At 35.0% G+C, this 27,599-nt stretch overlaps 1 long non-coding RNA gene across 21 annotated transcripts in view; it reads right to left on the bottom strand.

The window, feature by feature from the left end:
• Positions 1-27,599, bottom strand: part of LOC309866446 — a 297,614-nt gene that overhangs the window by 143,826 nt on the left and 126,189 nt on the right. For 19 of the 21 annotated variants that reach the window (XR_014312663.1, XR_014312664.1, XR_014312666.1 and 16 more), the window contains one exon: positions 13,985-14,046. The exons of 1 other annotated variant lie outside the window; for it this stretch is intronic. This is a non-coding gene — a long non-coding RNA (uncharacterized lncRNA). Of the gene's footprint in view, positions 1-622; positions 689-13,984; positions 14,047-27,599 lie in introns of all 21 variants that reach the window. One more of the 21 variants, XR_014312678.1, reaches the window with a different exon arrangement.

The following is a 27,599-nucleotide window of genomic DNA, read 5'->3' as shown; positions in this document are numbered from 1 at the left end:
GCTATTCCTGCCCATGAGTCCTGTTCCCATGCTTTAATAAACCACCATTTTGCATCAAAGATGTCTCAAGAATTCTTTCTTGGTCATCGGCTCCGGACCTCACCCCACCGGACCTCACCTATGTTCTAGAACTTCATCTGTGTAGCAACATTTTTCTTTGGATTTTGTGTATCTTCCCCACCCCCCAACCCCCGCCCAGGATAAATCATTAGATAAAAATATTTAAGATTCTAGTACCTTGAGTATACTTATATAGAATGACGGAACAAGAAATTTATATAACTTGTTTTTAAAAGAAAAGAGCCTATAAATCTGCTGCTTCATCTCTTTATCATGAGTCAGGCACAGAATTTTTAAGTGCCAATGAATTCCCAAAGGAAATTTGATACAAAATAAGATGCAAGAAGTAGTATTGTGAGTTTGAGCTTCCTTGAACTTGAGAGGTTTTCATGTCTGTTTGCTATCTTTTAAAAAAATATTTTAAGTTTAGAACAACCATAAAAGTTATATTGCCCTCTTTGCCTTTAATATTAACCCATATAATTTCTGAATATGACACTGCTTTGTTTAAAGAAAAATTAATACTACTCCAATATGTGTTTCTAACACAGGTTTTCAATACCTTTATGCCTGAGTCAATGAATTCAGTTTGCTGTGATAATATTGTAGCCGTGACATAGACCAGTCACTGCAAGGAAAAAATGAATAGTTAATGAAAGAAATATGTACATATTTGTGCAACTACCAGGATCTATTACATCCAGTGTTTATTTGGCAGCTGTTAATATATAATATTCCATTGCTTACTCTTCCATAAATTTGTAAATAGGCAAAAGAAAAGAAAAAAAATGAAAGTATTCTTTTAGTCACATAAGTGACTAAAAAGGGCTCATCAATATTACCTTTATAGTTTCCTCATAATTCTATATGTTTGGCTTTTGGAAGTCTGTCTTTTGAGTATGCTATTTTTCTTAATTTGGAGTTAATCAACTAAAATATGTTCATCCCTTTCATTTCATCAGGACCACAAAGTGACTGTCTGGGAGCCTGAGTTCTAATGAGGCAGCCATTCCAAACACGTACAGACAAAGCAGTGGTTTCCTTGGCAACGAGCACCATGAAAAAGCTCTTAGAATAGTTATTCCCACCCTTACACATGAGTCCTTTTCATTTCGGTAAAGCATCCTGTCAGAATGCATTCATCAATGTAATTTACCAACGAAGTTTGAGAGATTAAATCCCTCTCCCCACAAGAATTAAAAAATAAAAACGGCAACTAAAAATCAGCAGCTATGCTGGAATTGTACTTGTGTTGCCAAATGATGCTTCAGAGGAAGTAAGGACATCATAAGATTCCTGAATTCAGTTAACATCACTTTGAGTGTGAGATTAATTTTCATTTGATTTTTATCTGAGGACATAGAAGGTAGATATATCAGGAGGAGGGGTAAATGCATTTAATCACCACCTCTAAAAGTATTATGATCCCAAAGCAATTTTTATTCAATACTAAAAGTTCATAAAAAACTAAAACTGCTATATGTATCAAATTAAGATTTATAGCATTCTTCCTAAGGATTAAACCTTTTTTAGGATGTTTACCAAGAAAAGCAAATTCTGAAAACATGATGTTATCTCATCAGCTGATGGAATTAAGTAAAAGATTTTTGAATGAGGTACTTGAACTACTTTCACTCTTTGTTCACAATATAAAAAGGCACACAAAACAGGCAGCATGTTGTGTTATATGACATTTCAAACAAGGAGAAAAAACCATGTTGGGAAATAAAAGGAGTTCAGTTGAAAGAACTGCCCATAAATAAAAAAATTGCAACACTTTATTTGGCTTTCTTACTAGAAATCAAATTCCTTGAGTTTAAAATACACCCACAATATGTAATACGAAATGAGAATAACACACTTTCATCATTTCTCAAAATGTTAGCACCCAACAGATGCCAACACAGTTTACATGCTAGTGATCTACCCTGGTCTCTTCATTGAGCCTATCTATCTATGCCTGTTTTCCAGCCAGCATGCTACAGCAAAAAGCATTCATGTTGCCCAGGGCTATTTCTTTAAACAGTATCAAAATTACTTTTACCATAGATTAGATTGTGTTTTAGTGCTGAGAAAAGTCTATCTTACCTTCATTTTTGACCCATGACACACTTCGCCTTATAATAGCATTATGAGGTCAAAGCTACCATTGCAAAATAAAACAAACACACATTTCTTTAGAGGTAAGAAGAAAAATTTACATCGACAGGGAAAGCAGGGCATTCTCACTATTTTTTTCACCTGAAGATTGAAAAGGAAATTCATTTCAGTTTGTAACATTGCATGGATTGCTCCAGACACAAAATGAATCAGGTCTCCTGTTGGGTTATATGGGTGGTATTTCTTCTCTTCCCTAGTGAAATAATTCTTTGCTTATAGCTGTGGCATGCAAACTCAGATATTGTCTTTCTCAGAGTGATTTTGAAAAGTCCATTTTACTGTTGTTTGGGCATAATAAAATCACAAATTTCATTAAGCATCAAAAAGCATATGGAATAAAATAACAATGTAAAATAATTGACAATTTAGGATACAATAGATAAGAATTATATTCAATGAATATTCATCAATTACTTAGAATCTGTGTATTATGTACAGACAACAGGAAAAAAATATATAGTCTGTGTGTTTAAACCTCAAAATATTTCTTCCTGCTGCTTTATCTTTTCAGCATAGGAAAACATCCACATTATAAAATAATAGAACATATACTTTAAATATTCAGATCTGTATTGTAATCTAACCAATCTGTATCCATAATTTATATTAGTTATCAGATCTTTTTAAAAAGATAAAGCACAAAGATTTTGTTTATTACAATTATTTTTTTAATGGACATTCATAATTTTATGCCTATGAGACAATCCATAATTCAAGTACTTCCATGCAATAAAGTACCATAATACACAGTTCTCTATAATTAAACTTACAGTGCAAAACCTCAGCTGAAAATTATTTATAAAACTTCCAATTACAGTTTTACTAGTTTAGGTATTTTCTTCACAGTTGAGAAATAGAATGCAAATAAAACTTGAGTGTGCTTCTCTGCCTCCAACTACAACATAAAGTTGATCTTCCATGTCATGTTTCTTAAAAGCAACTCTAAAATAAGTTTCCTCCAGATCCTCTAAATTATTCTTTTTCCCTAATGGCTTGTTGTATTGTTTCCCCAGCAGAATGACTAGAAAAGCCCCGCTGCACTTAATCTAATTAGGGATTTTCAGAGAAACAGAGGTTACATAGTTCTCATTAACTGTCTAAAAAACGGTACCATCTCCAGAGGTACAGAAACAAAAAACAAAACAAAACAAAACAAAAACAGAGAGACAGAGAGAGAGAGAGAGAAAGAGAGAGAGAAGGAGGGGGAAAAAAAAGGATGATTCCTTTTAAAGTTCCAGAAATGAGTGTAAGTGTTCATATTCTGGTACATTAACAGTTTGTTCCAGTACATTGATATTTTATGTGGAAGCCCTACTCTGCAATTAATATGCCTGATGCAAATTGAAAAACCCATAATCCATCCTTCTCTGTTGGAATGTAAGAGTATATTATTATTGAGAAGCTACAGGATACCAGAACCATTTTTTAAACTTGAGTGCTCATTACCTTAAATCTGCATATAAAACAGTTTTGCATTCAGACGAGGTAATACATAATGGAATATATTGTGGCGCATATAAAAAAAAGTGCTCCAAATAAAAACGACCTGTGGGCTTCCTTTGTAGAAGAAATTTATGCCGTTCCAGGCATTAGGGATTAATGATAGCTAACAGCGAAAGAGGAGGAATGAACATTAAAATACTGTGCCTAACTTTCCTGACTACCCCGAGGCTACAGGACAAACAGAATTGTCTAAATTTTCTTAAAGGTAAGGACTAGGTATTTATCATTAAGCAAATATGGTATTTGGGGATTGCATCTGATTTTGTCACATTAGTATTCAGAATATTTCTCATAGCTTTAAAGGAGAAAAGACAACATTAATGGAAATAAGGGAAGAAAGAAGGAAAATGAGATTCTTTGTTTCTAACAGCTCAGAGAATCTCTTTCCTTGAATCTTGTTTCCAGAATTACACAGTTATTCACAGGACATAAAATTCTGCTGTTGTCTTCTATGATGAACAAAATCTAAGATTTTAATGAAAGCTTTATTGTAATTAAAGGGAAGATTAATCACACACCAGTAAGGAAAGAGATTTAAATGCATTATGTTCTCAAAAATTGAAAGATCCCATGAATACAGGCTTATTTCATGGAACTCTTCTAAATCCGTTCAATCCACCCGATTCCTATTCATTTTAATTCATTTAAAAACTTGTTCATTTATTTACTCCCATCACCACCACCTGAGATCTGAGCCTTGTTAGCATTTTAGCATTTGCATGGATTCTTCTTAGTTCACTTGCTGTCTGTTGTTTAGGACATGTAATGCTTCCTATGGCAGTTACCTATAATTGTTTTATTTTACTTAACAAGTGGTAAGATTCTTAAGGCAGGAAGCTGTGTGATAGGGCCTGTGTCTTTCAAAAAAGCAGAGGGGCAGAAAAATTTTCCCTTCTCCCCTTCTAACTTATTTGGCTGGCTCTAATTATTAAACAGAAGTAAGATTAACAAGAAAAAACATTTTGTGTGTACATGAGCGTCATAAAAAATATGAGACCCAATAGGCTGCCAGGTAATTGAGACTTACAGAACATCCTGAGTTTAGGAAAGAGGTAGGGGTGTGGGAATAGAAAGGGGAGGAAGGCCATTTACAGGGGGTAAAAGGAGATGTTTGGAAAACAAAGGTTGCTCTCTTCAGTTAAGTTTCTTATGTAAAAGAGAATCCCTGGCAACTGCACTCTTCGAGGTTCAGGACCCTTTTCTAATGTAAATTTAGGCATTGGAAGGGGGTGGAGGGTTGAAGGGGGGAGTAAAGAGCTTTTCCTGAATCTGCTGGCTTTTGATTGCCTTTTGCTCAAAATAATGCTCATGCCAAAGTCACCTATGATGAGGTGACAAGTTCTCTCCTCGTCAGCCCTGCCTTTGAAACTTCAAATAAGAAGCTTCACAGTACCGAATCTAAACTGAGAGATTGCTCCATATCTCATTAGACCAGCCTGTGTTGAGAGTAGGTCAGTTAAGTTGTGTTTCATTTCAGAAGGAAGTGATGGCCACTGGTCTCTCAAAATCAAGTCTATATTGTATAAGCAGTCAGGTAATAAGTGGAGTTTCTATGGAAATAAAAGAGATACAAAGGGTAATGTTTGGGACAAATTAAAGCCCTGTGACAGCCGTGAGAGCTGCCAGTCACGATTTCTAGGTGTCACTCCCAAAGCATCTTCAAATAGAGTGAGGGCAGGCAGTGGCAATCTGACAGATTTTTCTGCCACAGTTTGAATGTCTCTGATGATTTCTTTGGGTACACTGGTAAACTTTCTGACTGGCCCAAAGAAGATTGTGTGAACATAAGTTATTGTGACATTTCTCTGAAGTTTATATTAAGCTTTTAGCTTCAGTTTGCAGTGATGCAGGGGAAAAAAAGGCAGTTTTAGTTCCCAAAGATTCTAAGCCAAAAGGATGGGCTTGGAAACTGGGGACATTAGTTTGAAGTGTCATAGCCAGTTATTGGAAGAAACTGGAAGAATTCAGGATCTAGCCAGTTTATAGGTAAATAGCAAAACCTCAAAGCCAATAACAGCTCTAGATTCTAAAAGCCACAAGATGTGCAGCTGACACATATTTTTTCTCACTAAAATACCTTCATTTTGACCAGAAATAGGCAAATTAACACTAATTTGTTTGTAAAATCTGGTTTTGATTAACTAGGCCTGATTATCTAATACATGTAGCAAGAATAGTGAGTGGCCTGATAGACTCAAAATTTCCTTTGCTGGAATTTTTCACAAGGAATCTTGGATTGAACTTTCAAACCTCTTGAGACCAGGAAGACAAGCCAGGACTTGCTATCAGATTTTACCTGCAATACCTATCGATTTGTGTGAATTCCTCTCTTCAAGTTCCCAAATGTATCCCAAGTTTCTTGTACCTGCCAGAAAGTGACCTTTCTTACTCACCTGGTCAGGTTGTCAGAAACTCTGTAAGCAAGGGACTTTATTGGCTCCATAAAGTCAGCCTTAGTTACCTAACGTTGTGGCATATCTGCTTCTGTGCTCATCTCTCTCAAATATTACATTTCATCAAAGCTTTGGTAATACAACAGTTTTTTTCCAATTTTGTCCTGTTACAAGGAGAACAGATTCTTATTGAACTTATGCAAATAAACATATTGCCATGAAATAAGAATATTTACTAAGATTTTCCAAATTCTGGAGAGATCAGGTAGGGAGATAAATTGTTTCAATTTTGTTTACAAAGGTACACTTAACCAAGTTGCTTTAAAACATACGTGGCTTAAGAGAAAAACTTTACTTAAGTCTGGAAAACAGAAACATTAAAGAATCAACAATGTTTCAAACAAAAAAGGTCATAAAAATTATAACCATCTTATCAGTTCTTTCAGTGCCATTAATTCATTATTGTTCTTTTTTTTTTTTAAGTGTATGTATGTATTTGAGAGGGGGCACAGGCGCTTGAGACTGGGGGGAAGGGCGGAGGGAGAGATTCCCAAGCAGACGCCACACTGAGTGTGGAGCCTGAGGCAGGACTCAGTTCCATGACCATGGGAACATGATGTGAGCCGAAATCAAGAGTTGACTGCTCAACTGACTGAGCCACCCAAGTACCCCTCATTCTTATTCTTGAATCCAGTTTTTCCATTGGTTCTGAAAAATCCTTACCCGGCTTAGTTTTCTAATTTTAAAGTTATCAGAAACCTGTGCTTGCCAGAGGCCTTTCCATGAATCCCCTTGAATGAAGCACTTTTACAGGAGTTCTTTTGCATAGGCATCAGAGTAAAACAATAACTATAACCGATGACTTTAAAATGTCAATTGTTAAAGACCAGGTGACGCATTTGACGTGATAATGCTAGTGATAAAAAAATGTGCTTATGTCTGTGACATACCATATTTTAAGAAAACTAGAAATACAAGTTTTAACTTTATACCGGGACATAACAGAATTTTAAGAATTTCACAATTTACAAAACATACATACCTGTAATATACAACATAAAAAAGGCTTAGCATTACTTCTTATTTGACAATGCTTCCCATGTAATTAAACATATTAAGTAAACCTAGTGTAACATCTTCCTTCTTATAAAGAGAAAGCACACCTTTTGTTATATCCCATGGACCCTTTGGAAAATTCCAAAGCTGATTGAAGGTAAAAAAAGACTTCATTTAGATATTTAGAATTTGATTTTGGAAAGTATATAAAATATATTTAAAGGTTTGGATACCTGAGGACATTCGTAGTAAGGAGAGAGGAGATGTTTCGAAAACAAAGATTGCTTTGTAATATAAAAACTTTCTTAGGTAAAAAGGAGTATGTGGTAGTAGCTCTCTTCCTGGTAAAGGCCCCTTTTGCAATGTTAATTTAGGTAGTTGAAGGGGGAGGCAAAGTTCTTTTCCTGAATCTGCTGGGTTTTGATAGTCTTTAGCTCAAAATAATGCTCATGCCAAAGTGACATATTTAGGGGTAACAAATTCTTTTCCCTTTCCAAACAATAACATTGATCTGCATGATTCCAACAGTAAATTTTTGTTGGAAAAAAAGTTTTATTTTTATCCATTTTGAAATACAAATTTTATATCCAGAACAAAAAAAAGGAATATTAAGTGCCTCCATATTAAAACACTTAAGAGTGTGATATTGGCAGGGAGCAAGAATCTCTGTCCCTTCCAAGGTCCTTCCTTCTAGCTAGACTAAGAATCAAGTTGCAAGTTGACATCAGGCAGATTAACAGGAGAAAATCAAGTTAAGAGTGGAGAATTGCCACAGACATGGAAATTCTAAAGACACTGAGGGAAAAAAGGTACACGTGTCATCCTGAACTAAAGAGAAGGTGGTCAGGGTCTGGGGCTTCAGAGGAAAGAAATGCAATTCAAAGGACAATTAAAAGAGCAGATGTTTGGTAATTAGATGTTTGCCTGGTCATATAGATAGGTCACTCAGATAACATTTATCTCTGGTAATTACACTTCTTCTGTAAAAGACTCCCTTGCCCACCACTATAGATTCTTCTACTTAGGAGAAGGACAAGAAGTTTCTCTTGAGCCTATAGGGTCTTAATCACCCTTAGCTCAGAATAATTTTCATGCCAGAGTTGCTTATCTTGGGGCAGCTTGCCCTTGACTCCTACAATATGATAATGTTTATGGTCAAGAATTATATTTTCACCTGCTGCTTTTCTCATGTAGTAGACTAGGACAAAAAATCAACTAGAGTTTCATCAATGTGGTCAAGTTCACATGCTAAGTTAGTTGCACAATGAAATTTTTTCCTCTCACTGCAATGTATTTTTTTTTAAATTTTACAGTGATGCCACCATCAGGAAAAAAATTAAAATACATTTCTAGAGTTTATTAGAATAACATGTATTTTTATAGTTTAGATAAAGATATAATTTCACACTGACTTGGAAAGACAATACTTTATATCACATGAATACACAAACCCACAACTCACTTTGTTTGTTTCACATATTTTCTCCCTCATGCAGATGTTTAGAGAGGGCTCAAGAGATCTTTTATGTGAAATTTCTTCTAATAAACTAAAGTTCATTTTTTTCAACCTGATAACATAATTATTACTCAAAAAACTCTTTGGGAAGAAAGTGAAAATAAGAATGTAAAAATTGAGGGGAAAAAAGAGTAAGGCATGAGAGAGAGGTTCTCCAACGGATCAAGTTCATTGCATATGCATGTGTAATCAGAGAATAAAATTGACTGCCATGTGATTCGATTCATGCTAAAATAACTCTCAATATGAAAAATATCTCGTTTAATAGCCTTCCACAGTGTTTGACATTTTTTTTTAAAGAATTTATTTATTTATTTGACAGAGAGAGATCACAAGTAGGCAGAGAGGCAGGCAGAGAGAGAAAGGAGGAAGCAGGCTCCCCGCTGAGCAGAGAGCCGGATGCGGGACTCGATCCCAGGACCCTGGGACCATGACCCAAGCCGAAGGCAGTGGCTTAACCCACTGAGCCACCCAGGCACCCCAGTGTTTGACATTTTTACCATTAAAACAAAATCTTTGGTTTAAGATACTGCATCTATGACATCTTCATTACATACCGAGTAAAATTAAAGGAGGAAGGTAGATAATATAACAACTCTGCAGGCTGTTAAAGGTGATTGAGGGAGGGAGGGAAAAGAGAATTGGAAAAAAATGTCCTGAATTACAGTTTAGACATAAAGAGAGTATTCTGAATGTAAATAACATCACCTATAATGCCAGGGGAAGTTGGGGAAGTGCCTTCCCATGACAATTTTTAAGAATAGTACAGGTGGTAAGGACAGAAATGTGGGCAAGATAAAAATCCTTAATGACAAATCCAAACACTATATAGTTCTTTCCAACTGATATGGTTCTTTTTTCATACAGATAATCACTTGGTGTATTTCATTAAACTGTTTCCAAAATCTCTGTGAATGTCTGAGTATAGTTGTAAAGGCAAGTAATGCTTTCTGTAACCTCATAATAGTAGTTTACAAGAACCAAGGTGAACTGGCACCATAATGGAATAACTTTTACTCTTTTATTATTAAAAGTACACATACACATGCACACACACACGCGTGCGCACACACACACGTATGCATGCACACACACACACACATATGCATATAAAATTCGCTGGTATAGAATACAAATAAATACAGGAGGGGACTTCAAATAGTGAGCAGCTGTTCTATCTACTGATAACCAAGAGAGTAGGAATGTTTTCCATTTACAATAAGAACAGTTAACATTGAGATGTTAAGTATATTATTTTGATGGTTAAGGTTGTTAGACCTTATGATATGTGACTGCAAGATGTTCAGAAGCTTCCTTTGGATATGCTCTATGTTTAAGTAATTTTCTCTTCCTGATCAGAAAGAAGCTCTTGAAATAGAGAACTATTTAAATATGGTCTTTCAGGCTCACTTCCAACACAATTATTTGATAAAGTTGAAAGTAGTTTAAAAAAATAAAATTGAACGTGATTCCTGTTTTAACCTTGGTAGATTGTATCATGCCATCAAAGTGTTTCTACTTCATTGGATATTCCTACCAGATAGGCTGATGTGTATTGTTGAAGTCTAATCACTTTGTCTAATTACCACATGTAAACACTTTTAATGCCTCGGGTATGTCACTGCTCTGTGTTTCATTATTACCTAAGTGTGGCATATATTCTTTTCCAAATAAACTTACCATACAGAAACTCCAACCCACTCACCTAGGAAACTACATTTTCTATATGAAATAACTCCTACATTCTATCAGTGTGATAATTTAAAGAATCAAAATGTCAAATCAGAATCCTATGACCCAGGGATTTTACTAATCATTCTGATGACAAAAAAGACTAGGATCTGGAGGCCTTGGGAGAAGCAGAGAGAGATCATGACTCACTGGGTCTTTTCTTACCGCATCGAATACACTCTGGTACATTACTTTACACAAAAAGTAAACTGTATCAGTTGCAAAACATTTTCTGTTTTATATGCATATAGGCACATAGCCTATTTTCCAGGAATCTATGCCCCATGTGTACATGGATTATAGGTTTGTTTAATATAAGTAATGCTAGGCAATTAGGTGCATCTGCTAAAATCACCTCCCAAGGTAAGAACTCTTACACCAGCTAATACTGTTAGCTTACTTTCCAAGAAGTCTGTTATTAATATATTTATGAACATATTAGTCTGCTAAGCTGCCATAGCAAAGTATGACAGACTGGGTGGCTTGAAGAAGGGAAGCTTATTTTGTCATGTGCTGGATAGGGAAGTCCAAGATCAAAGTGTCAGCAGATTCAGTTTCTCCTGAGGCTTCTTTCCTTGTCTTGTAGGTGACCATCTCCCCACTGTGTCCTCATAGGGTTTTTCTCTGTACATGTCCACCGGGTCATTTCTTCCTCTTTTTATAAGTAAAACAGGGGTCATTTCTTCCTCTTTTTATAAGTAAAACAGTCCTATTGGATTAGGGAGTCTATTCTTATGACCTCATTTAATCTTACTTTCCTCTTTAAAGACCTTATCTTCAAATAGTCACATGGTAATTAGGGCTTCAACATATGAATTTGGAGGGGGGGGAAACACTATTCAGTCCATAGCAACAAAGGTACAACTTTTTTTTTTTTTTTTTTTAAGGATACAACCTTTTTTTAATTTCCTAGGTGTCCCCCAGATAAAGGAAGAATATGGCTAGGAGACCTGCTTCTTATCTCTTACTCCAAATGGTTCAAAATCCTGCGGAATAGAGGAATTTCAAAAGGGCAACTAGAAGTGATAAACATACAGATAGGCTAAATCTTCTCAATGGCAATATTAAAACAACAAAGAATGTTTAGCACCAGAGAATTCTGTGTGATATAAAATAATTCATTTATAATCAAACCTGAATTTATATGTAGCAAAAATACAAAATTCATTTTTTGAGAGCTACCAAAATATCTCTTCCTCCAAAAACAAATGTATTCCTAACAGTAATTCCTCTGTGGTAAAGTGTTCACCATTTTATTTACAGCTTTCAATTGAGCAAATCTTGAGAAACCTGTTTCATAATGTAGACCATAACACAAAACGTGGATTTACACAGTAACCCATTTCACTTTTACACCATGATAAAGTCATTGGTTTTCTAAGTCATTTCTACAATTACAACAGATATGTTTAATCAGGTATTCGAAATCTTGGGTTATCAAGTAGTTAACTGCCATTTTGGAAACAGAAATTAGAGCTACAAAACCAATTCTCACACAGATAAATTTTAATAGGTATAGTAAAGTAGATCAGCCACAAATATGGAGTGGAAGCATTCAGTGAATGCCTCTAATAGAATTCTTAAGAAAACAAAGTGTAATGGACATGCTGGTTGCCTAAACCCATGGGCAGATTTTTTGTTAATAAGATCTAACTTCATTCAGATGTGTGTATAGTTCCTGTGACTTGGGAAGGGCTGACCTTATTCCCTTGATTCAGAATTGAACCTAATTCCTCTAAGGCAATCCTGGCAATTCTTTTTCATTGCTCATGATTACTTCAGAAATCAGACTTAAGTCAATCAGATGTGAATTTGTCCAATTGATATCCAGGGATAAGTAAGTAGTTTAATTTATCTCAATTATATCTAAGACTTATTCATAAAAGAATTCCATTTGCCTTTTATTCCCTGGCTTTGTTTGTGAAGCCCTTTAGTACTCTTGACTTAACTGGTGGCAACTCTTATTACCAGGGGAACCCAGATGCAGGATGATGCTGATGGGTAGACTGCAGAGTAAATTCTTTTAAACATTTTTAAAAGAATATTCAAGTTCACTCAAAGTAAGAAAACTGTTATTACAACTGTAGTTTGATAATATTCTTCTGCCTATTAGAATGATACATCATTTGGTAAACTAAGCTTCTGCAAACATATAGAGAAACAGGTGTTTCTATCCTGTGAACCTATGGTTGGAATATAAATTGGTACACATTTGTCTATTGGCAACTTGATAATATCTACCAAAGTAAGAAATGCATATATGCATTTCCAATTAACTAGACTTTAGGTAAGCTATCCTAAATAAGAACTTACATGTGAAATGACTTATATGTAAATATATTCATAGCAGAAAAAGGTATATTACAAAATTCTAGAAATAAGATCAGTACAGTGTCACTCAAATAAATCATACTACCCTTTGATGAAACATTCTGTAACTGTAAAAAGTACAGTACAAAAGTACAAAAAGTACAAAAGTAAAAAGACAATCTCTATTTGTATTATATTAAAACTCTTCAAGAAGTATTGTTAATGAAAAATGCAAGGTGCAGAAAGGACATGTAATATGCTGCCAAAATGAGGGGGATTGATAATTTATATTGCACATTTCTTTTTTTTTTTTTAAGATTTTATTTATTTATTTGACAGAGAGAGAGATCACAAGTAGGCAGAGAGGCAGGCAAAGAGAGGGGGAAGCAGGCTGCCTGCTGCACAGAGAGCCCGATGCGGGGCTCCATCCCAGGACCCTGAGATCATGACCTGAGCTATAGCCAGAGGATTTAACCCACTGAGCCACCCAGGCGCCCCATATATTGCACATTTCTTATATGTGCATAGAACTCGTAAGATATCAAGAACAATATTCACTTATGGTTAAGAGGCAACAACTTAGCAGATGAGAGTCCAGGAAAGAATGGAGAGTTTTTTTTTTCTAATTTTGTATCATGTAAATATATCACCTATTCAAAATATAAAATAATGTTCAATTTTCCCCTATACTTCTTTAGCCAGTTGTTTTTAGCTCTTCATATTGTTCTAGTAGTATTTCTTCTTCATCACCCATGCTAAACCAACTGTTCATCAGACTCTCCAATGCCTTAAATTTACCTAGCATTTTTCTACCCATTTAACGTTGCACAAATACTCTTTTCAGTATTCTGTCCAACTATTATCACCTGTAGAAATCGTACATGTCTTTTGTGACATATTTCAAAAGACAGCTCTTTCAAAAACTCTTCTCTGATCACCCAAGTAGAAATGATTTTTCCCTCATCAAATTCCCTAGAGTACTTGTGCTCTCTTCTACACTATCTTCTTATTTTTTGAAGGTCCTTAAGAATAAGGATGTTTTCTTATCTATCTTTGTTTTTCAAAGTATTATATGAAGGGTTCTATGCTAGATACTGCATTTTTTAAAAAATTTAACTTACAGAATAAAAAATAATTCAAAATGGAATAGTAAATTGTTTCATTATGTAAGTTGTTACTATTCAATAGTGAGTTGTTTCATTTATACATTATGAAATAGCATCAGTGGTATCTACACCAACAAACTAATTGATACCTGAATAGAGGATGAAAGATGATGACTTTCCATGGAGATGTTAATGGTCTCTGGAGTCAAGTCTATTAAGAAAAAAATAGAAAAACAGAAAGAATAAGGGACAAGATTTGCTATCACTCTTAAAATTGTCAAAATCCAGGGACCTCACCAAAGACCCAAGCAAAGCCCAGCTTTTCTGGGAGCTATAGCTTATGTTAAATAATGAATTTGTAGGGCATGCCTCTTAGAATTTGATATTTTCTCTTTGAGAATAGGTCAATAATTTCCACAAAGAAAGAGTGCTCCCGATTATGGTCATTCTTTGCAAATCTATGTTTAATCCATTAATAAATAATGGATACCTGGTACATTTTAAAATTAAAAAAAAAATTTAGGGGTGCCTGGGTGGCTCAGTGGGTTAAAGACTCTGCCTTCGGCTCAGGTCATGGTCCCAGGGTCCTGGGATCGAGCCCCACATCGGGCTCTCTGCTCTGCGGGGAGCCTGCTTCCTCCTCTCTCTCTCTCTCCCTGCCTCTCTGCCTACTTGTGATCTCTGTCTGTCAAATAAATAAATAAAATCTTTAAAAAAAAAATCTACAATGTACTCCAGAATTTCTTGATTCTAATAACTTTACCTGACATCTCCAGTTCACTCATAAATGGTTTGGAAAGGACAGTTTGAGAGAAAGCTGACAGTACGTCAAAATGTGATCAAAAGTGAATCTGAAGGGACACCTGGGTGGCTCAGTTGGTTAAGCCACTGTCTTTGGCTCGGGTCATGATCCCAGGGTCTTGGGATCGAGTCCTGCATCAGGTTCCGTGCTCGGCAGGGAGCCTGCTTCTCTCTCTGCCTTTGCCTGCCACTCTGCCTGCTTGTGCATATTCTCTCTCTCTGACAAATAAATAAACAAATTTTAAAAATCTAAAAAAAAAAAAAAAAAGTGAATCTGGAGAGAAGCGCCTAGTGTCTCAGTTGGTTGAGTGACTGACTCTTGATGTCACTCAGGTCATGATCTCAGGGTCCTGAAATTGGGCCTGGGGCAGGCTTTGCACTTAGCAGGGAGTCTGCTTGAGATTCTCTCCCTCTTCAGACCCCTCCCCCAACTCTTTTCTCCAAAATAAATAATTTTTTTTAAAGTGAACCTGGATGGAGAATATATGGGAGTTTCTTCTACTATTCTTACAACTTTTTATTAGCTTAAAATTCTACCAAAGTAAGAATTACACACACATGTACATGCATATCTACAGCCAGGCAAAACGAATCTAGAATCAATGTTAAAATTGAACATTAAAATTCAGGATAATTGGTATCTTTGATGACAAAAATAGAGTTGGAAGTAAATAGTGACAAGAAGGAAGAGTTAGGAGGTGTCTTCATGAGAAGTCTCAATATTCTATTTCTTAATCTACATTCTGATAACCAAAAAGTATCATTAACTTGATGAAATTTCATCACATTGTGCATTTATAATCAGTATGTATGGTTATTTTTCTGTATGTATATTATCCTTTAGTAAAGTTCAAGAAAAATACTACCAAAAGAGGAAGAAAAGATTTTCACTTGATTACCTATTGTAGAATGTTTTTAATATCTTCCTATGGGAATAAGAGGAAGGAAAGAAAATCCCAGATAGAATCTAAAGAAGTTTTATTTTATTTATTTGTTTATTTATTTATTTTTAAAGATTTTATTTATTTGACAGAGACACAGTGAGAGAAGGACCACAAGTAGGGGGAGTGGGAGAAGGAGAAGCAGGTTTCCCACTGAGCAGGGAGCCGGATGTGGGGCTTGATTCCATGACTCTGGGATCATGACCTGAGCCCAAGGCAGATGCTTAACACTGAACCACCCATTGCCCTGGATTTAAAGAACTTTTAAAGGAAAACAATCTCAAATAGGATTTAAAGGAACATAACCAAATATAAATGCCACTTTTGCTTAAAGTGTTCTAGTCAATACCAGATTTGGTGGCCTCCTACCTAAATTAAAATGTACAATAAATCATCTACATAATTATTCTGCTAATTCTAAAAAATTCCAAGTAATCAAAGTGTGTAAGAAAGTTATAGTATTGGGACATGATATTCTTTTCTCATTCCCTACTTTAATTAGGGCCTTACATATATTAATATCCAGAATGTTTCTACAAATAAAGTAGGCAAAATAACATTTGAATTATTTCATATGTATCTATGTGCCTTTACTGGACATTTTTTAAATGAAACCTTTAAATTTCTACTTTGATTCCAAACTCTAACAAAAGGTTTTACTTTCCTTTGTTCTTCTGTTTTTCTTTTCTTCTGTCATTTCATTTATCCAACATAAACTTAAATATCTTACGCTTTAATATAACGTCCCATGACATTATATTTTTATGTATAAACTATCATGTAAATAGAAAACATTTTAAAAAATGCATCCATTATCCTGAACTCAAACTATAAGGTTAAAGGAAACATTTAAAGGTTGTGGTATATATGCATTTTTTTTTTTCTGGAAAATCCAGACAAAAAATTAACTTTCTTTGGAAGTAGTATGGAGTATAAGGTATCTTTCCACTCAAAAAAGAAGTCAGAATATGGCTTCCAAAATTTTAGGCACTTCTTACAGATGGATCTTCTCTTTTTCTAGCACCTTGTATTCTTTTTCCCAAGAAAGGTCCCCACATTTTATAAGTTTCAGTTCCTATTAAGCTTGGATCTCTCCTCTTCAAAACTGATCTAGACAAATTTTAATTGGGAAATTAGAAGTGGAGCTGTTCTTAAATGAAATGAATACATGGAAAAATGTCCTCAGAACTTCACATTAAACTTCCTCCAGTGGAAGTGGAGGTTGAAACCCAAAAAGTATTTTGTGTCCTAAAGCTTAATATGTATATATTGTGTCTGAGCCGGCATGCTCCCCACTAGATTGATTGTAATAGTGTATGGAGACATGCTGGTTATGATTCTGCTGTGTGCCTAGTCCTTAGCACAGAGCTGGCATATAGTAGCTGAACAATAAATAAGTACAAAATTGATGAATCAACATTTCTCTGCCCTGTCATTACCCTGCTTATGGAAATTCTATAAAATGCCCCTGACTCAGGAAATCCTCTTATCTTCCTAGGACACAAAGTAAAGACCTTAATGGTAGGAGACCCTGTGATCCTCAGTAAAAGATAATTAACCCAAGGGGTTAGAGGAGCAAAGCTGGAAGACTTTTAATACTTTTTTCAAGTAATTTTTATTCATAGTCAGTTGATTCTTAAAGCACTCCAGGGCTTGATTTCTTCTGAGGCTTAATTTTTTTCCTACAACAAATGAGGAATTACTATTGATTGGGCACATGTCAAAAAGCAAAAAGGAAACAAAACGAACAGTTGCATTTCAATTGTGGCCACTGCATAACTAATAGTTTATTGTAATTCTCAAGGGTTTGGTTCCAAATGCTGTATAGGTTCACCCTTTTCTGACCTCTTACAATCTTTCTGTCAGCATTTTGAATGTTACTGATTCTGTGAGTAGTACTTGCCATAAAGGTCAGGCAGGCCAGTAAGTTCAGCATGCCCTCTCACTAGTGAATTTCCCTTCTTTTGTGGCTTTTCACCATGAGTTCACGTGTCATGGCCTCTACATCCCACAATGCAGTAAGCAAATGCCAGTCCCAAGAAAATAAAGAGAAAAAAGCAAATCCTAATGGACTATTCTAGCTTGTTTACACCATAGGTCTGTCTAGAGCAAGCTCAAATCAACAGGGTATAAATAAAAGGAAGTCCCCTTTCAGTAACGTACACAGAGTTTCAAATTTTGGTCAAAAGGCAATGTTTTATTTGTCACTATCACTGCATTGTTATCAGAGGATTGATATGCTTGCAGCTGTCAGATGTGTCAGCAGCTCAAGCAGTGCCCATTCTGGGCTTTTTCCCATTGCTTATTCCTTGTATGGCCTTGATAAAATGTGGATGGACACAAAGCTGATAGGAAGTCAGGCCCACAGGATTTGCCCCACTAATGATCTGCATAAATACTTCCAATCCTTTCTGCTAATACCCCTGAATGCAAACAGAGACCTGCACCACCTTCTCTGGAGATGCACAGCAGTCTCCTTCCAATGATGAAGCCAATGAAAATCCCCTCGATGCTGACCTTCCAGAGTGCAATGACCTGAAAATCAATACTAGTATAAGTTTCACTTCCTTTTCAGAGCTTTGATTTAGGGGTGATGGCAATGGTAATGCTATTTCATTACATAAAGTAAGAAAGAAAAGTCCAACAAACCAAGATATACAGGATGAATGAATAAGGTTTGTGAGGCAGCCTTGTTATTTGCTTTGGCTTTTAAAAATATTTTGCTGTTTTTCTTGGCAGCTGCAGTTGCTACAGCTGGGGTCTGTACAAAGTAAAACTTTAATCACATAGTTACACTGAAACATGTTAACAAAGGTAAAACTAATAGACATTTTAAGCAAGATGTATTTCTATAGCATCATGAATATGCTTCAGAATTTTAAGGTAAATGTATTTTTTATTCTTTCAACACATTGGAATTGGATTTGGAGTCATGTCAAGATGTTCCCACTGTCGAAGACATGAGGAGGTTAATAGCTCTGTGTAGGGCAGTAACCTCAGGAGTAAAAGAACTAATAGAAAATAAATGACAAGTATTTTTTTTTTCATCTTTTGTATAATAAGCTTATAATGTACTGGTTTCAATGCAGAAAGCCCAGAGGAAAAAAATAAATATGAGCTCACCACATTGTAGACAAAGCACTAAGCACGTATGTTGTCAGAAATTCAATATCCCTTTCTTTCCTCTATGTCCTCTACCAAACAGAAGATTTCACATAAATCAGAGACTTTAGATGTCTATGTGACTTGAGTATAATTTTCTTTTTCTTTGTTTTTCCTTGCTTACTCTTTTCCTTTTATTCTTGCCTGAGTCTTCGAGAATGCAATATAAAACTGTAAAATCAGCCCTTTTTTTTCTAGGTAATTTAGAATAAATTATCTAAAACATAAAGAGGATAATGATAGCACTGCATGAATTTAAAAACCAAAGTTTTCTAGACCAAATCTTTTATTTTACCCAGATAATGGTTCACTTCTGATTTGGAACAATTAATAGCTTTGAATAAATGAAAAGTAGTTTTAGTAGTACAACAACAACATATAGTCTTCATGAGTTATTTTATTTAATCCAAATATGTAATTGTTATAATTTGCACAAAATCTCAATTAGAATGTAATTATTTTCTCTACAAAGAAATCAGAATAGAATCTTTTTAAATTAAGAAACTGAACACATAAATTATTCTACAGCCATATAACATTTTTTTGCAGAAGACATTTAGATAAAAATGTCAGTGGTTGAACACTATGTATCACAAAAACAATATTAAAATTTTAAAACCAAGCATTTATAGTGAAAAGTGCATACAAAAAGATGTGAGCACTCCTCTTGTATTTATAATTAAGTACTTTATAATATTTATAAAATACTTTCATAAATATTCTTTGCCTTTTATTCTCATAGAAATTCTGTAAGTAAGCAGAGAAGTCATTTTTGTCCCCATTTTACCTCTATAAAACTGAGACGCAGAAGAAATGTGCTGCCCAGAATTTTGTAATAATCAAGGGTCAAAAACAGTTGTCCTCATATTTTCATAACACATTTTGTTTGGCTTAAGGGTACTCTTACTTTTGGGGCTACTCATTTCATTCCATTGTCCACAACTTTTATATTTGTATTCTTACAGCAAAGTAATTGACAAACTCCATTTTTGGGGATCAGATATAAGGATCTGGAAACTACCAATTGCTTATGCTTTATCATTGGCTGTATGATAATTCAGATAGGCACTAAAGAAGACATTCATCATAGGTTCTTCCTACAGAAGACAAATACAAATCCTGGCTGAATCAATAATTGATTAGGTGTTTGAAATTTTAAAATTATTCAAAAAAATTTGCATAAGTGGGAGCAACTTAAACAAGAAAATAGACATGAGTGATTTGGATGCCATGAAAATTTTAAAGTAAACTAAACTAAGCTTTCTCTGATAAGATGGAAAGTGACATGAAATGTACTCCCTTCCATGAATACAACCCTGGATATGTCACAAAAATAAGAGAAAGACTGATGCACCTAATGCTGACGATATGAGAAGCCCTCAGAGTTAGGAGCTATAATAAGATCCTGAGTAGAGAGAACAGGAGGGAGCAGAAAAGTAAGCTCTAAGAATACCAACGTAGGTTGAGATTAAGGTTTTTAGTTTTACCAATTTCTTTTCCTTGTATTCATTTTTTTCCTGCTCATTCAAAATTTAGAGCACTCACTATGTGAGAGAGCAAAAAAACCCAACAAACAAAGACAAAACAAACAAAAAAACCCCCCAAAACAACAACAAAAACAAGGAAAAACCAAACTCCTGCTCAAATGGAGCTGCCATTCTAGTGGAAATGGAGTTTAAAGAGACCACTGCCAACTCCTTCAAAGTCATTTTGGAGTCCAGGCAGGATATTACAAATAGGATGAAGCTCAACCCTGCTTGAAAAGGAGGGAGTAAAGACAGGTGAAGATAAACTGTCTGAACCCTGAGCATTCTTTTCTAAACCTGCAACTGCACACACAGAGAGCGGGGTGGCTGATTATAGCTGAGGGAGACCACTCTGGGCAAAAAACAGTACTGAAGAGGCTTGTATATATCAAATTTTAGAATGGAATGGTTATAGAAGAAGAAGGCAAGGTAGAAGCCAGCCCAGCTATTTTCCTAAAGTGTCCCTCATTCTCAACTCACTATGAAGGGACCAAGCTTTGTCTGGCTTGTAGTTCCCTCTGCCTTGTTTCCTCTTCTACTTCAGCATAATAAAGCTCACCAAAAACAGAGAGAGAGAAAGAGACAGACAGACACAACTCAGAATTCAACTATGTTAAAAGAAAGTCAGTATATAACAAAACAAGCAAAATAAATATAGCCAAATTGTCAGCAATGTACAAATGTATATCGAATGTTCTCAAAGACATGAAGGTATACAGGCATACCTCAGAGATTCTGTGGGTTCAGGTCCAGACCACTGCAGTAAACTGAGTATTACAAATAACAAGTCAAATGAGGTTTTTTTTTTTTTTAAATTCCCAGCACATATACAACTTATGTTTACACTGTACTACAGTCTATTAACTGTGTAATACCATTATGTCTAAAAAACAATGACATGCCTTAATTTAAAAATACTTTATTGCTAGAAAATGCTAACCATTGTTTGAATTTTCAGCAAGTCAGAATCACTGATCACAGATCACCATAACAAATACAATAATAATAAAATTTGAAATATTGCAAGAATTACAAAAATGCGATGCAGAGACCCAAAGTGAGCAAATGCTGTTAGGAAGATAGTGCCAGCGAAACTTGCTCACTGCAGGGTTGCCACAAACCTTCAATTTTTAAAATCTGTAGTATCTACAAAGTACAATAAGATGAAACTCAATAAACTCAGGTATGCCTGTATTTGAAAACTGAAAAAGAAACAGTCATAAGACGTGTATCAAATATGAAAACCTGTCTCTTAAAATGAAGGTTGAAATGTATGGTGTAAATAGAAGGGATCAGTTTGAGAGGCACATTAGCAAGACAAAAGGTGAAATTCAAATAGCCAGCAAATATCAGAATTTCAGGAAACTAGTACACATGTGTACTGCTGGTGAGAGTAGAGACTAACACAGCTATACTGGAGAGCAATCTGGAAATACTTAGTGAAATTAAACCTAGAGCTAGGAAATAACAATCCTAGTCCTGATCTACTTGCCAAAGAAACCCTCACCTAAATCTGTAAAAGGACATAGTGGCTTGCATTAAAAATTTATGTTTGTGAAGAGTCTAAGGGAACCAAAGAATACCTCACTATGAAAACTTTATATATATGAAAAATTATGTAGCATAAAAAAAGATTATACAAAAACTAGGTTAAATCTCAATAATACAATGTTGAATGAAAAAAAGTAAAAAAAAAAAAAAACCCAAACCATAAACAAACAGAAATTCCCCCCAACTTTGTAAAATACATATATACATCGTGAAGGCCTACAAACACATTAGTGTAATTGGAGTGGGAGGGAAAGGCAGAGGGAAACTGGACTATAGATGAGATATTAGGGCAAGAAAAGCAATTAGAAGAAATGAATACTAAGAAATGTTACTCACCAGGATAAGGGTGGTTTTTAAGAATTATTTGACTAACTTGGGGCTCCTGGGTGACTTAGTGGGGTAAGTCTCTGCCTTTGGCTCAGGTCATGGTCTCAGGGTCCTGGGATTGAGTCCTGCATTGGGCTCTCTGCTCAGCAGGGAGCCCGCTTCCCCCTCTCTCTGCCTGCCTCTCTGTCTACTTGTGATCTCTCTCCCTCTCTCTCAAATAAATATATAAAATCTTAAAAAAAATTATATGATTAACTCAATTCTTGAATGAATGAATATTAGTAAGATTGATTTGTTACTTCCGTGGTATGCTTCAGGCTTTGCCGAACAACCATAGAGTCCCAATTAATCCACTTCCCTTATTTTGGAACGTGGACTCATTTCTATTTAAAGTCCTTGTTATGACCATTGGTGGACAGCTCATGTACCAGCATTTCTCCCCTTCTCATGTTTTCCTTTATTTGGTCCTCATCCATTCTTGAATTTTCAAGAGCCTCGTTACCCAAACTGAACTTTTCACCACAACTTTAAATCCAGTCTCCTGCTTTCATATCTGGAATCACATCTTTGTTTATAAACTTTAAGCTGTTAAAAGTCACCACATAAGGTGGAAAAACGCGAATGAAGGGTAATGTATTGCTTCTCAGTAGTATGGCCTATTTTTAAGGTAGCACACAGAGTGTCGCGCAATTAAGTCTTACCATAAAGTAAAAATTATATACAGGAAAATCTTCATGTTGAACTTGGAGAATTCCCCATTTCCTTATTGGCATATGCATAAAGCATTACTGTCCACTGAAGTCTTTCAGTAACTGTTTAGTCTATTATTTTCATTTACATATATGGATGTTACTATGCAAACTTTTCACAAGCTTGTATTTTCATTTTCTACTTTTTAAAAGTTTCTCTCTTTTTATCTTATGTTGGTTCAATTTTGGCATTTTACCCAGCGTCTAATACTCCTGCCATTTAGCATATTTATCCCCCACTCCTGCACTTGAGTGTAATACCCTTAAAAAGAGTAAGTTATCAGAAAATCAAGAGATAAATAATATTCTGAGAAATTATATATATATATAAACTATATTTTATATATACTATATATTTTATATAAGAAGTACATCATTATACTATAATATGTCTTATTGGATTATATATAAGAAATATATATATGGGAATGCCTGGTTGGTTCAATCAATTAAGCATCTGCCTTCAGCTCAGGTCATGTTCCTAGGGCCTGGGATTGAATCCCACATTTGGCTCCTTGCTCATCAGGGAGCCTGCTTCTCCTTCTGCCTGCCACTGCCCCTGCTTGTGTGTGTACTCTCTCTCTCTCTCTGACAAACAGAATATTAAAAAAAGAAAAAAAGAAATGCATATGTATATATTTGGAGAGAGAGAGAGCAGGAGAGAGAGAGAGAGAGTGAGAGAGGCCATGAACAATGAACTGTAAAGTGACAGTAAATTGAATACATGGAGATTTATAAAATTTTTACAGGACATTATTAAAAATAGGCCATTTAGAGTAGTCTATTTTAGACCCACTAAAATCGAGAAAGCAAAAGACATAAAGTATCTAAATTTTATACAGGCTTAGATGTTGCCTTCTATGATTTTTTTTTAAAGAAATGATATATTTAACATAAAATCATTAGGTCATGAAACCCATGGTAGAGAATATTGAAGAATCAGTAACAACCTGTAGTGATGACATGATTTTTTTTTTTTTTTTTATTCTTTAGACGTTCTTTAATACCTTAAAAGACAAAGCAGGCACAACCGAAGTATTACAAGCATATAAAAACACATATTCTGAACTGTTACCTTCACTTAGAAGAAAGTTTTCCTCCTCCTTAGAAGGAGCTGAGATATACACCTGGTGAGCCAAAAGCCATAGCTTGTAGCTAAGCAGTAGATCTGCACGGAGTGAAGGCCTTCTTCAAACCTTTTCAGAACCAACGTGAATCAACGCTTTCTTTTTCCAGTCATATTTTCTACACTTCTGAAGCTTCACTTGATTTTATTGTCTGCATACATTTAATTGTAAGAAACTTGGCACATTCTAGAAATCCACAGGTCCAAGCAAGATCTTCAGCTGTTTGTCCATTCTTATTACATAAATCAATTTGGGCATCCCTGGCTACAAGCAGGCTAAGGCATTCCAGACTTCCAACTTTCACTGCCTTGTGTAGTGGAGATGCAGTAAAAATATATTTAGCTGAAATTCTCTCTGAGGAAGCTTTTAAAGTTTGATATCCTTCTTTCTACTTTCCCCACATTTTCTTTTCATCTCCATTTTTCCCTGGTAGTTAAAGATTGTCAATGATAGTCTTAATGTCTGAATGGTTTAGGATGAAAAGACTATTCACTTATATCCTAGAAATAGGATAATTTTATAGATTGAGAACTTTTGAGTTACTTGGTATCATGAATGTAGAACTTTTCAGAGATGACTGGCTTTCTAAAGTACCAAAAGTTATTTTTCAGCATACAATATTATTAGCAATTATTTAAATAGTTAAGTATAGATTATTTGGTGAGTCAATAGACAGTAAACTACTGTGGAAGTGTAAAGCACCTTTTAAAAAGTGTTTTAGTGGGGCGCCTGGGTGGCTCAGTGGGTTAAAGCCTCTGCCTTCGGCTCAGGTCATGATCCGGGGATCCTGGGATCGAGCCCCACATCAGGCACTCTGCTCAGTGGGGAGCCTGCTTCCTCCCCTCTCTCTCTGCCTGTCTCTGCTTACTTGTGGTCTCTGTCTGTAAAATAAATAAATAAATAAATAAAAAGTGTTTTAGAAAAGGTAGTCAAAAATCAACAAAAGATCAGTAAGAGAATTCCTATTTATCCATTGAGGAGTTGGCATCATCAATATAGAGAACATATGATTTAGCTTATATTATTTGGACCAGAAAAGTTTTCCTTGAAGCCTTCTGCTCATTGTGGTGTTTCTTACTCAAGTAACATATTTAGAATCCTTTGACTTGAAATCAGTTGACCCTCCTTTGCAATGATACCCGTACCCATCTTTTGGTTTAATGTTAAGCAGATATTAATGGGTTTAAAAGACATACAGAGATGTACTTTTCGTTCACATGTATGAGCATGACTAAACACCACAAATTAATTAATAATGTGTGTTCTATGGTGAATGTGCAGCTTAGATATTGCCTTTTGTAATGTTACTTAAAGAAATGATATGTATAAGTTAAAATCATTAGGCCATGAAACCCATGGTAGAGAATATTTAAGAATCAGTAACAACCTGCAGTGATGTCATGATTGTTGTTATTTTTTATTTGCACATACAACATGATCAGCAATTTGTGTAGCTTTTATATCTCTGACTGTAAATCTGAATGATTTTCTATAAACATTTCAAAGTCTGATCATTTTGGAATTAAGTAGGGGATAAACATTACAAATAGGGGACCACATCTCCTTGGAAGGAACAGACAAATCATGAAAATATTTTATTAAAAAGGACTACATCCGAACTGGAATATAAATGAAAATATTCAAAGCAAATTCTACAACTGTACTGAATAATCCTACAGATACCATAAAGACAGTTTTCTAAATGTTTCCACATTTTTATAGTGGCAGACAGTATTATAGCATTTAATAAATATCAGCTAATGAGCATTAGCTAAAATAAATATTTTCTAGTATAGGTGAATACCCTTGCCCTATCATTAAAGAGAACAATAGTCATCTCCTTGTGAGAACAACATAAATGGATTCATTTTTACCTGAAACTTTTATATAAATAAAGATTTTTTAAAAATAATTTTGTACCTATAATGGGTACAGTCTTTTTTACTTATGTTCATAAAGTAGATTCACTCAGAAGAAAGAGCAATAAGTATAGCAAGGAGTAAGAAGTTCACACCAGAGTTGCAGTAAAAATATATTTAGCTGAAACTCTCTCTCTGAGGAAGCTTTTAAAGCATGATAGCCTTCTTTCTACTTTCCCCACATTTTCTTTTCATCTCCATTTTTCCCTGGTAGTTAAAGATTATCAATGATAGTCTTAATGTCTGAATGGTTTAGGATGGAAAGACTATTCACTTATATCCTAGAAATAGTATAATTTTATAGATTGAGAACTTTTGGGTTAATTGGTATCATGAATGTAGAACTTTTCAGAGACAACTGGCTTTCTAAAGTATCTAACATAAACTCTTTATTGCCTCCTGTTCTTTCAGCTTTGTACTTACTCAGTTACAAAGCTTAATTCTTTCATGGATGCCTTTATTTATTTTTATAAGCACAATATCTTATTTTTCTATCATTCTATCTTCCATATGTAACATTTTATTGATCATATTTCTATTAAGATTTTAAAAAATATTTTATTTTTTTACCTGAGAGAGAGAGAGATGAAAGAGCACACAGAGGGAGAAGCAGGCTCCCCAGTGAGCAGGGAACCTGACACGGGGCTCAATCCCAGGGCTTTGGGACCATGACCTGAGCTGAAAGCAGACCCCCAACTAACTGAGCCACCCAGGCACTTCTCTATTAAGATTTTTATTAACTGTCAATATTGAAATAATTATATATTTGAAAGAACGTTGCACTACTGTACAAAGAAGACCCTTAGATACTTCACCCTGTTTCCCCAATGGTTATACTTTTAGTAACTATAGTATAATGTCAAAACAGGAAATTGACATTAATATGTATGTCAGTGGGACGCCTGGGTGGCTCAGTTGGTTGGACGACTGCCTTCGGCTCAGGTCATGATCCTGGAGTCCCAGGATCGAGTCCCACATCGGGCTCTCAGCTCCATGGGGAGTCTGCTTCTCTCTCTGACCTTCTCCTTGCTCATGCTCTGTCTCACTTTCTCTCTCTCAAATAAATATTTAAAAAAAAAAAATAATAATATGTATGTCAGTATATACATATAACTCAATGTCATTTTATCACATTATAGATTCCTGTAATCACTGCTATCAAAATACTGAATACTTCTAGTGAAAGATTAAGTCCTCACCTCTTTCAAAATCTCTTTCTCTTTACCCATCCCTGTTTATTATACTTACAAATATTTCCTTTAGATACATGGAGAACCACATCAGGCATTGTTACTTTTGTTTGTTTGTTTCAAGTCAAACAAAAAATTTAGAAAACTTATGAGAAGAGGAAAAATCTATTATATTTACTCATATTTTTGCTCTTGCTTATGCTTTAAGACACCTTCTTTTATCATTGTATTTCTGTTTCAAGAACTTCCTTTAGCCATTCTTTTGGCGACAGGTCTGCTGACGATAAATTTTCTTTTCCCTCTTCTGAGAATGTCTTTAATCTTCTTTCTTTCCTAAAGGACAGTTTTGCCCAAAACAGAATTCTGAGGTGACGTGTTTTGCCTTTCAATACTTGAAAAATCAGTCACTTATTTCTTCCCTTCATGGTTTCTGATGAGAAATCCACTGTCATTCAAATAGATTTTCCCCTA

The sequence above is a fragment of the Mustela nivalis genome, assembly GCF_964662115.1.
Source record: "Mustela nivalis genome assembly, chromosome: 6".
NCBI classification, from domain to species: Eukaryota; Metazoa; Chordata; class Mammalia; order Carnivora; family Mustelidae; genus Mustela; species Mustela nivalis.
The sequence above is the reverse complement of the archived record's forward strand: the minus strand, read 5'-3'. Positions and strand labels throughout refer to the sequence as shown.